Below are 12,460 nucleotides of genomic sequence, written 5' to 3' on the forward strand. Positions count from 1 at the left end.
AACAGTTTAACGACATTGTGTGGTGTTTGTTTAAGTTATAACTTTATTTCTTCATCATTTTGTGTTACGTGCGCGAACATAATCGAGTGATTGTGTAGTAATTACTTTAGCTTGGCTCTCGGAGCCAAGCGTTAAAATGACTCAAAATACTGAAAACTGGTGTCTAATAGAAAATCAACCTGGTGTATTTAACATTGTGACTTCAAATACGACAACAACCACAACATCTGTAACAAGTAGTAGTACCCCTACATCTACAATGACTACGTTATGTGATCCTACTCGCGTACCCAATTCAACTAGCAAACAAATTAATCCCGCGGAAAACGCAACTTCAAGTAAAAGTAAAGTAAGAGATCATGTCGTTAAGAAACAGAAACTAAATACGGACAAAGCCAAACCGAATTCTTCAGTTTCCGATACACAAACAACATTATCTCATGAAACATTAATTCATCCGGATATCAAACTACAAAATGTTGTTGATCCTCTTGTCCATGAAATGGACACCGACATATCACCACAAAACCAAAATAACCCTCAAGTAGAAAGCCAAAAAGATAACAACAACACAGATTTTCCTAGACCCAAATCAATTCGAATGCCGCCAATTATTGTGAAGAATATCCCAGCCGGAAATTTCTTTGCAAATAATAAAAAACTGCAGTCACTACTTAGCCAGCCACTGAAAATCACATACTCTGCTGAAGGAATGAAATATTTAACTAGTTGCCGCGCTGACTATGACAAGTTATATAATATCTTGCAAACTGAAAACCTTCAGTTTTATTCTCACGAACCTCGGGAAACTAAATTACTACAAGTAGTACTGAAAGGACTTCCAGCTTTTGTAGAATCTGCTACTCTCAAAACAGAACTTGAACTCTTAGATTTCCAAATAGAACACATTCGTCAAATTACTGTTCCTTGCTACGACACTGATGGCATACCGACACGACGCCCCCTCCCCATCTGGATAATTACACTTCCAAATAATGAACACTCCCGAACCATATACCAATTGCAAGATATTAACAATCATATCATAAAAATTGAGTCATATAGACCTCGTCCGCATATTACACAATGTCATAAGTGTCAGGGTTTCGGTCACACTTCACGTCGATGTAATTTGCCTACTCGATGTGTTAAATGCAGAAATAATCACTTATTCGCCGATTGTCCTCTGAAAGGCCCTGTACATAACCCTAAATGTGCAAATTGTGACGGTGCTCATACTGCCAGCTACAGGCAGTGCCCAATTCAACTAAAGAAGAAAGCGGAACTTCAAGAGAAGATGAGGAACAGGAGAATTCTTTCCGAAGAACGTTCTACACCACCGACATGGAAACACAGTGACTTTCCTCTACTTGCTAATCCTGGCAACACCAAAGCTTTCCAGTCAACATCATCTGAATCAATATCAGACTCCTTCAAAGATATTGTTAATATCTTACGCTCACTGAACATTCAACGTACAATTCAGCTTGTCCGCACAACACTTCATAAAATCCAAAATGCAAATGACTCAATATCCAAGGTCATAATATTCATTGAAGGTTTCATTAATCTTTTCAATTTATAACAATCTATAAATGACCCCTAAATGCTTTCCAAACACAGAGGACTAAACATCTTAAATTTCAATGCCAATGGAATAATCCACCAGACTTACGAACTACAAGCCTTGCTCTTTAATTATGATATTGACCTCGCATGTATTAGTGAAACTCATCTAAAACCCACTATAAAATTTCGTGTACGCAACTATACTGTTATCCGTACAGATAGAAACAACCGACCTGGAGGAGGAACTGCTATACTCATTAAAAATTCCATACCATATCGAACAGCCATTCTACCGATTTTTCAGAATCTTGAAGCCACTGGTGTATTCATCCAGCTTGAAGGAACAGAAATACTCATAGCATCTGTCTATTACCCGCCATACGCTCAACTCAATGAAAACGACCTGACCCTGCTTATCACACATCACAAACATTTCATTTTCTGTGGTGATCTCAATGCAAAACATAAATCATGGAATTCCAGACTGAATACTCCGAAAGGTGAAACTTTGTTATCACATTCCAATAAATTTCATTACTCAATTACAGGACCAAAAGCACCTACAAGATTTCCCTGGATAACCACTCATCATCCAGATGTACTTGATATTTGTTTATGTAACACAAAATATTCCCCGGTTCAACAAATCTGCTTAAACGCTCTTGACTCCGACCATATTCCAGTACTTCTGACTTTCAAGGCCCCTTTCCATATGATACCAGATCAACCTTCTACAGAAAAAGTTACAGATTGGAATGGCTTCACAAAACGCTTGCACCAAATCATCCCAGGTACTCTACCGACTTTAAAAACTTCAGAAATAGAAACTGCTATAAAAATATTTTCAGACACTATCATAGACACATTCGATGAAATGTCCTCCACATTGACTTTTGAGAAATCAGATAACAACGCTTATGGTAAAAATGAACTAAAATATCTTCTTAAAGCCAAAAACCAAGCTCGAAAACGGTGGCAACTTTATGCGGATCCTCAAGCTAAAAGAGCTTTTTATCGGTATCAACGTGCTATCCGAAGAAAATATGAACTTTACAAAATCAATAAGTTTGCCGACACAGTGGAAAACATAAAGCCTACAGGAAAAACCTTTTGGTCGTTTACAAAACGAATGTTAGGAAAATCTATCACAAAAAATTCAACACCTATTAAAGACTCAAGTGGTACATTTAATTATGATCCCATTGATAGGCTTGAAGCTCTTGCAAACTCCTTTCAAAACCGATTCTCCTCCCATCATCACTCTTCACTACAAGACTTTTCAACAACCATATCGCAACATGTACAGTCCATATTACATCCCCCTGAACCGGGAAATGCACCTCACGTACGACCACAAGAAATCAAGATCATAATTCGAAATCTAGCATCGAAGAAGACACCTGGTCCGGATAAAATCACATCAGCCATACTGAAGAAATTACCAAAAAGAGCAATAACACATTTAACGAAGATATTCAACTCATGTCTACATCATAATTATTTTCCAACAGCATAGAAAACAGCACATATTATACCAATTGTTAAACCGGGAAAAGATCCAACATTACCCCAAAGTTATAGACCAATCAGCCTAACCAACTTCCTTGGAAAAATTTTTGAACGTATCATTCTGGCACGACTAAAGCCATATTTAACTGCACCAGATGTCATCCACCATGAACAGTTTGGATTTAAACCCCACCATAGTCCCAGAGAAGCACTTCACAGATTAACAACATCCGTTCAAAGAGGATTTCAACTTGGACAACATACAGTAGCTACATTTATCGACATTCAGCAAGCTTTTGATACTGTCTGGCACACTGGTTTATTATATAAACTTCACAAACTTAACATTCCTATAAATTATATTCAACTTATCGCCAGCTACCTTTCAGATAGAACTTTTCGTGTTCAAAACGGACGCTGTCTCTCAAACGCTCACGTCATAACAGCAGGAGTTCCTCAAGGATCAGTTTTAAGCCCAACACTGTACTGTGCATATGTCCGTGATATACCAATTCATCCAAAATGTAAACTTACACTATACGCTGATGATACTCTTATTTATACGAAGCATATAAACATTCATTTTGCTTGTCTACAAATGCAGGAAGCCTTAAATATTATTACCCAATGGTCCACAAAATGGCGCCTTAAGATAAATGGCTCCAAGTCGCAAGCAGTTGTTTTCACAAGAAGATTTCCGCGGCAATCACAACCCTTAACCATTCAAAATGAAAATATACCTTTCACAACTACCGTCAAGTATCTTGGAGTTTTTCTTGATAAGAGACTTACTTTCAAACATCATGTCTTACATATTCGTGAGAAGGCCTTCCAACGATATATGCTTCTTTACTCATTTTTCAAGAGCTATACATCTTTAAATGTTAAAACCATGTTGTACAAAGTTCTAGTTCGATCCTACATGACATTCTGTTGTGAAATATGGGCTCAAGCAAATCCGCGACATCTTCAACGACTGGACGGACTTCAACGAGCCATCTGCCGAACCATCATTGGAGCGGACTATCTCATTCGAAATAGCCAACTGTACGACGATCTTGGCATACTGTACTTCTCAGCTTATATCAAAACTCTTCGTACAAAATTTCTAACATCCCTCCATAAAAATCCAAACCCACTAATAAGTAAAAATATACCGGTTCCTTTTACATGACATTATCAACATGCTCACTCTGCTATTGGTAGAGTTACGGTGCCTTGAAATATTTTAATTTATAACTTGTCATATGATCTCCTACACTTCTTTTAAAAGGAAAGGGTCAATTTCGACCTGGTACTTATGAAAAATCAATCAATGAAAAGAAAAAAAAAAGCGGCAGAATGCGAAACTACATCCCTTATTACACGGCCCGATCGGTATTACAGGTATCCGTTATGCCAACATTAGAGCACGATCGGTACTGCAGATACTTATTACACCAACACATACTGGTATTTTTCATATCGCCAAAGGAGTGTGTAATGGTTTATCAGTTTAAATAACATGTTTAACCACAATATTTATATCACATTTTTGTTTTAACATGTGAATATAAGTATAATGGTTGAACATGAAACTGAAAACCATTAACACACTCCCTCTTTTAACACCGACATTTAAAACTTTTATTAAATTAATTTATCAAATTTGAGTAATAAAAGTTTTTGCATCTTATAGATCAAATATGTAATTGAGATACAGGATGCGAATAGGATAGGATACTTCTCTCCAAAACACCTTAAGCACTATTTTTAAATAATGTTATGTATCATGTATTGGAAGATAAAAACAAAGATTGACTTTGGAATATTGATTTCGAAGTTACTATTGGTCAGTTATATAATTATAATTCGCTCTTAATTTTTTTATGTCAAACATTAGCTTGAAAATAGTCATAAGATGTTTTGCTGTGACATAGTACAACGCACGTTCATAAACATTTATAAAACACCACTTTATTTGTTTTACACCGTCAGAGCTGAATATCTATTTTTAAAAGTAACTGCCATTAGTTTAATATATGGATATTAAAAATCTAAGTAATCAATAATCACCACTGATAAAGAATACAAAGAAAACTATTTGTCTACAACAGACATAAAATTAACTTAGACTTTTAATGAAAACATCATTAAGAAATACAAGTAAAAAAAATTATTTTTCATTCTCTGATGTATAGTTGATTCAAAACACTGAACATATTAGAAAAAGTGCAATACAATTTATTAGAGATAAGTCTATACTTCGCAACATTTCCTAATTTTGAGCTTTGATACTGAGTGTTTGATTTGGTTGTGGCCCCATTGCTCAAAATATGTTGTTGTTGTATTCTAATGCCAGGGGTTTGACAAAGTCATTTGACCTCTTGCACTCCAATATTTTTGGAAGATATTATCATGGCCAGCCAATGAAGCACAGATTATGAGGTGTTCCGAATCCATTTCTTGGTTTGAGTTGCACAGTGGGTAGTTAGGGGACTGATAAATTCCAATTCTATGCAGGTGTTTGTTTGGCCAGACAGTCATGGCCTGTTACCAATCTAAATGCAGCTACAGACGATTTTCGTGGTAAATCGGGAATTAACTGTGGATTATGATGCAGAGAGTTCCATTTTTTCCCTTGAGATTTGTGTTATCAAATTTTGTTTGTTGAAGTCTAAGTATGTAGATTTAATAAATCATTTCACAGAGTAATACGTAGATTTAGTAACAGGTCTGTAAGTAGCAGTGCTGCCCTTCTTTGCTAAAGCATCAGCATTCTCGTTTTCCAGGATTCCACAATGGGATGGTATCCACTGGAATACAATTCTTTTATTGAGTGATATTAATTGAGAGAGCATTTTAGTTATTTCTGCTGTTTGAGATGAAAGTATGTATTTAGAGACTATTGATAGAATAGCTGCTTTGGAGTGTGACAATATAACTGAATTCTTAAATTTATTGATGTGGCATAGAAGATTCCTGAGACTTTCACTTATTACAATGATTTCTCCGTCAAAACTTGTTGTTCCATATCCAAGAGATCTATAAAGTGAGAAGACACAAAATATTGTACCATATTTACTCTCTTCTTAGTTGATGTTATACGACAAGCATTCCATTATAAAAAATTTAGTTGCTTCTGTACCATTAAAGTAGTCCCGCCCAGAAATCCGATTGGGGGACTATTTTGCTGCATAGAATTGGAATATATCAGTCTCCTAACTGTCCATTGTGCTACTCAAACCAAGAAATGGATTCGGAACACCTCAAAATCTGTGCTTCAGTGGCTGATCATGACAATGATTTTGAAAAATACTGGAGTGCAAGAGGTCAAATGACTGTATTGTCAAATGCCTGGCATTAGAAAACATCAACATATTTACTCTGGTCATGATAATATCTTTGAAAAATATTGGAGTGCAAGAGGTCAAATGACTTTATTGTCAAACGCCTGACATTAGAAAACAACATATTTACTCTCTAAAAATTCTAAATACTGCACCCAAATCTCACCAGTTGCAGAAGCTGCAGATTCGTATCACTGCCACTGGACTCCCTCCTATGCCCTATAGATGACACAACTGAAATGCTCATTGTACTAGTAATTATTATTTGTATTTATATTACTATGTAATGTTAACTTAGGGTCTTAAAGATCGTTAGATTTATCATTGCCCTATATATTACAAAAATTATATTGCTCATAATGTAGAAGTCAAGTACTCTACTTTTTTTTTCAGATGAATGAATGAATTCCCCTTATTTTCCTTCAATTAACTGAAGAAATCAACACATTAAACGAAATGAGATGACAATGATAATAATAATAATAATAATAATAATAATAATAATTCATTCTAGTACCGAGGTCATGGAAAGCATGGGGCTCTACCTCCATGCCCCCCAAATGCCTTCTTGGCATGTTACGGGGATACCTTTACCTTTTACTTTTAATAATAATAATAATAATAATAATAATAATAATAATAATAATAATAATAATAATAATAATAATAATAATGAATGAAGTCCATTACCATACACTTGTCAACAAAATTAAACATAATTTTGTTAAAAGATAAAGACAATGAATGAATCACTCAATGAAAGAGAATACAGGTTCAAATTGATGCCACAGTGAAGTGCAATGAATGAAGCAATTATGTTAGGTGGTGAAATAGGTTAATGTAAGTAGGCTGGTGATGAAGTGGGTCGTAGTTCTTGAATGGGATACCAAGCATCCCTTGATGGAATGGCCCCTCTTAGTAAGTTATATCTGAAGTCACCGTTATACTGATTACTGCGAGAATGGCTTGCACATATATAGGCCCTTCTGTAAGGATGAGGATTTTCTGCCACAGCTGCCCACATGTGGTACCTGTTACAATCAAAATTCTATTATTATCTTAAAAAAAATACACAAACCAGGGTTGGTATTGATTTAAATTAATGATTTAATCATGATGTAAATAAAATAATTTTCATTTTATTTACATCAAATAATTGTTACTACTTAAATCACAGATTAAAATTATATGCACCTAACATGATTAAGATGAGAAATTAACTTCCTGAAAAAAAATATATAAACGTTTTTACATATGACTGTTCTGCTGCTTCTTAAAACTATTAGCAATATATATGAGTAGCAAACTTGCATCTCTGCAATGAACAAAATATTTTATATGGTGAAATATATTTTTCTTCCTATGAATTCATATAAAATTTCACCACAGAAAAATCTTTGTTTATTACAGACATATAATTCTAGAATTTTCTGAAGAAATGGACAGGTTTTGAAAGTTTGCTTCTCATATGTCTTTTCCCAACTCCTAATTAAGGAGCAACAGAACACATGGTACAGGTAGTCAAGTAGAGCCTACTTTCCTACTTTCGGAATCACCACCTAATTAAAGCACAGTATGATGCTGAGGATTGAAATGAATAGTTGTAGCTCATAACAATATTCAAAGTAAAAGTTGCACAATGCCAAATGGACTACGTATTTATTCTGAAAACACACAATGCTAAGCTCTTCTGATAAATTTATTTGTAAATATTAATCTCCCTAAATAGTTGAATTCTTTTCTAATGAATAACAAACTGAGCATAATATCTTGCCTAAGTCTAAGCTAATTATTATTATCATTAAGTGCAGGTTATTAGTGCTGTAACTCTTCATGTATTAATAATGAGGCCTATGTGTAAACATAGTAAATTATTTTTGAAGAGATGTTGTTAATTACTTAAAATAACACATTAACAAATTACACAATTATGTAGGAACTAATGCACAAATTAAGTTTAAATGAATTACAAAAGAAGGCAAAAACTCATTTTAATAAACAAATATGAATTTGACAAATAATTCTCACTTAAATTTAAAAATCACTACAGTTTACCAACCCTGACTATATACTGATGATATATAAGGATATCTTTGCATTGAGCTTATGCCAATGCCATTGCTTACCTTTTAAGCTGTGCTGCATTACTTGGCGCAGGACACTGGAATAACCAGGTCTTCTCATTACTATCCGATTTCTGACAGTACACTGCAGCACATTCACAGTGTAAAACTCCGCCATTTGTCTTTCTATTAACTGAAACAAACCAGTAGTAGCCTAATATCATATAATGCATTAATAACACTACATTTCATAGAACAATTGCAGGATTGCAGTATAATCAACGTTTGTGAAATATTCCTGGAAGAATTCTATCCACGAGTCTATAAAAATAATAAATATCTCCGGCAATTTAACTCTTTTTATTTTATCAAAATTATTCCAGTAAAGGTACTACTGTTAACTGTAAAGTCAAATTTCTAAAATATATCTTTTCGGGAACAACACTTCTTTACTATTGCGTTACCAAGCTAAGGTACCCCGCCATCCTTTGGTAAAGCAACTGTAAAGAATTACACCGGGAACAACATATTTAGTCATATCAGATTCTGTTCCACGAATTTTAAGATGTCTGACCAACTTAACTTAGCTATATACAAAAATAAGATGTTCGTTCATACCCAAAGTGTATTTTAACTCTGTTAGCTTACCTTTAAAGCTCTTGGCGTAATTGCAGTTAGGCCTAATACACTCTTGTAATTCAACACAGAAGTCAGTTCATCATGTGGTAGTGGTAGAAGAAAGGTAATCGCGTTCTGAAGTTTATCCCTGAAAACAATTACAGATCTCAGTTTAATAAACGTTTAAGATATGATGGAAGAATTCAGTTTAAATTAGAGCCAAAAACGTATTACGGCGAAAGCCAGTAGTGGAAGTTATCCCCACCCGCGCCGCTCGGCACCTCGCTCGCATGCTCTCTCTCTCTACTGTCTCTCTCTACTATCTGTCCCGCTTCGATGGATCACTGCCTACCACTATGTAATACGCATTAGACAACTGTCCACAACCACAATGCAATACGCATTAGACAATATGCATTAGACAACTGTCCACAACCACAATGCAATACGCATTAGACAACTGTCCACAACATGTACTGACACAACACAACACAACACAACACAATGTAATGTGGTTTTCATTAAACAACACTCACCTGTTAACTTTGCACGTCCTCGAAGTAACACAATAGTCTTTTTTTCCCACAGGTTGGACACTCGTAATGAGTACACGTCTTCGGTACGGATCATCACTACACGTGGTTACGTCTGTACACGAAGTTGGACACGGACACAATGAAGCCACCCCCGTAGTCAACCCCTACCAAGCGACATTCACAAGCCCACCAGTTTCTACCCACGCTATTCGGTCATTGTCCCCTTCTACAATACGTTATGGCAGTTACCTTAAACATAAATAGATTCATTTTCCCTTCTACCCCAACTCGCCTCGGTAGCCGAGAGGTCTAAGGCGTGAATAAAAAGCGTGCATTTAGGTTTAGTTACGAACTTCCTCGGATCGAATCTCCCCTCCTGCGAAGTCGTAAGAAAAAAAAAAGAGAGACATTAAGCAAGGAACAGAGAAAGAGAGGCTGTGGAGAGAAAGAGAGAGAGAGAGAGAGAGTGACTGGACGAAGTTCCTCCTTTGCTTCGCAGATGTCGTTACTCTTTTTGTTCCACTTTCCTACACTAGATGTCAACCCACCCTAAACCCCTATTTCCACTCTTTCCCGCTAGGGTGTGTGGTGAGCTTGTAGGGGAAAAGTGGAAAGGGGACGTGGGCGGAGCTTTGCGTTCGCCGTATTACGTTTTTCCCAAATTAGAAAACATGACGGTGCAGTTAAGCTGCATCTACACGGTTCAGTTTTTCATGCTTGTACGCACACAGTCTGGGAAGAATATTGAAAGAATTAAGTTTAAAGCGCATGTTGAATTAAGATACATTAAGATTTTGTATCTACAAGGTACGCCATATTAATATTAAAATACCATGTGATGGAGTGTAAAAACCGATTATAGTTTCACCCTAGATCATATATAAAACAGATCAGCTAAGCTTATATTAAATTTGGACGCAACTGGAAAATAACGGACGCTATGCGTCGCTAGTGTCGAGAAATGAGCTTGCAATAACCAACACTAGATGGCAGAGTACCTGAAAAGTACATAGAGTAATACGACTGTGGGGTGATTTTTTACGTCATGCCACCTCCAAATTTCTTTCTCATTGTAATGTGAGGTTATGTTACTTTGATGTGTCGCTAAATTGTAGCATACAGAAGCTTGTTTTACCCAAATTCATCAACACACATAGATGACATTTTGGTACATGGCTGATATAATGTTGTTTGCGTTCAATATATAATCTGCCATCATTTGATGTACGATATCTAATTGTTTTTAATTTTCAGTATACAATACCTCACTAGCAACAATTAACACAAAATACTAAAAAGAGCAGATTTGTCTGCGTTTGTTGAATGCACATAATCATGCTCACGAAAAGGCACTAATTTATTTTGTGTGCACAAGATTACAATTTTTTAATATGAAGGAAAAACAGGTATTCCTCTTCTGAAATTTATCCGATAGGGGAAGAATTACAACTCCCTCCCCCCCAAACATGTTTCCTCTTTGCTAGGCCTACATGTTTTCATTTTACAGGTGTATTATATGATGCGATATGGAAGCAGATAAATAATAACTGTACGTTTCTCGTCCACTTTAAATTCAACGTGTTCATAACGTAGGCCTCATATATTGCGTCATGTAGGCTACACAGCTGGCAGTGTTCTTTTTACGAATAAGCGGTCGTACTAATCAGTTTCTTTTCATCTGAACTATTGCTAGAATATGCGTTTGTGTTTTTATTTGCTCTGTATGTTGTTAAACAATTACTGAACATCGTCTTTGGTTAACAAATTGTTCTAATATTCGTTTCATATCAGTCTTACGGTATTGAATTATGTCCATAACGTGGGCGAGGTGATATCAGGCTGGAAAATTCGCTCTGAATGCATTTTTTTACACAATTTTCTCATTTTCAGCAGATTTACGATACCCTGTGCGGTTTTTCTGCCAATGCAGAGTTAATTGCAATATACGGTAATTCTGTTATTTTCCTGACACTTTTATATCCGTTCTCATAAACGTACTGATTTAGATTCTTTACCCTACTGTAGGTATTTTGCTCTCTACAAATCATCGTTAGTCAAATGAAATAGTCTATAATAGTTGTTTGTAACGAATTAGTAGACAACCTCAATCCCTCCTGACCGCCTCCCTTACGAATTTCTTTCTCACTTTAATCAAATTTCATTTATACTGGTCCTTAAATGACATAAACTAGTGCTGAGGTAGTTACGGTGATTTCTGAAGTGAAAATCGTTCAATTTATAAGGGTGAAATCAAAAATAATTTTTGTAGCCTTTCCTTGCCCTTAATTGAAAATTTGAGTAACTTCATATTACGACAATATTTCTTCCTTCTTCTGCAGTTAACATAATCTTAGATGGACATTTCTAAATGAAGTTTGTTACACAGAAACCTTTGAGACAATATTGACACTTGAAGTTCTTTATTTATATATATATAGTTCATCTATAAGAGTTAAACTAGCGCTGCACCGTGCCATGCACCCCACCCCTTGTTTTCTCCCTTGAAATATATCGGTGCCGGGTAGAGTTCCCGGGTAGCTCAGTTGGTAGAGCGTTGGTACGTTAAACCAAAGGTCCCAGGTACGATGCCCGGCCCCGGAACAATTTTTCCCTAGAAATTATTCAAATCAACTTTGCAGGGAGTTATACCTGAAAATCTTGATTAGCGCTGAGGTAGTTTTCTTCATACTCAGCTTCTTCACCTTGCATACATGAGTCTGTAACAGGTTAGGTTTGGTCAGTGCTGTCATGGTAATTTTTTTCTTGGCCATGCACCCCACCCCTTGTTTTCTCCCTTGAAATATATTTTACTCTCCTCTCTCTATCTCTCCAATTG

General features: G+C 35.7%; 1 long non-coding RNA gene across 1 annotated transcript; it reads right to left on the reverse strand.

Moving 5' to 3' along the window:
- Nucleotides 1-6,652: 6,652 nt before the first annotated feature.
- LOC138698942 (uncharacterized) lies at nucleotides 6,653-9,368 on the reverse strand. Its single transcript, XR_011331985.1, has 2 exons — nucleotides 9,119-9,368; nucleotides 6,653-8,663 (listed from the first exon to the last, which is right to left on the reverse strand). It is a non-coding gene; the product is annotated as an uncharacterized lncRNA (long non-coding RNA).
- Nucleotides 9,369-12,460: the final 3,092 nt, after the last annotated feature.

Source organism: Periplaneta americana, chromosome 1 (assembly GCF_040183065.1).
Source record: "Periplaneta americana isolate PAMFEO1 chromosome 1, P.americana_PAMFEO1_priV1, whole genome shotgun sequence".
Taxonomy (NCBI): domain Eukaryota; kingdom Metazoa; phylum Arthropoda; class Insecta; order Blattodea; family Blattidae; genus Periplaneta; species Periplaneta americana.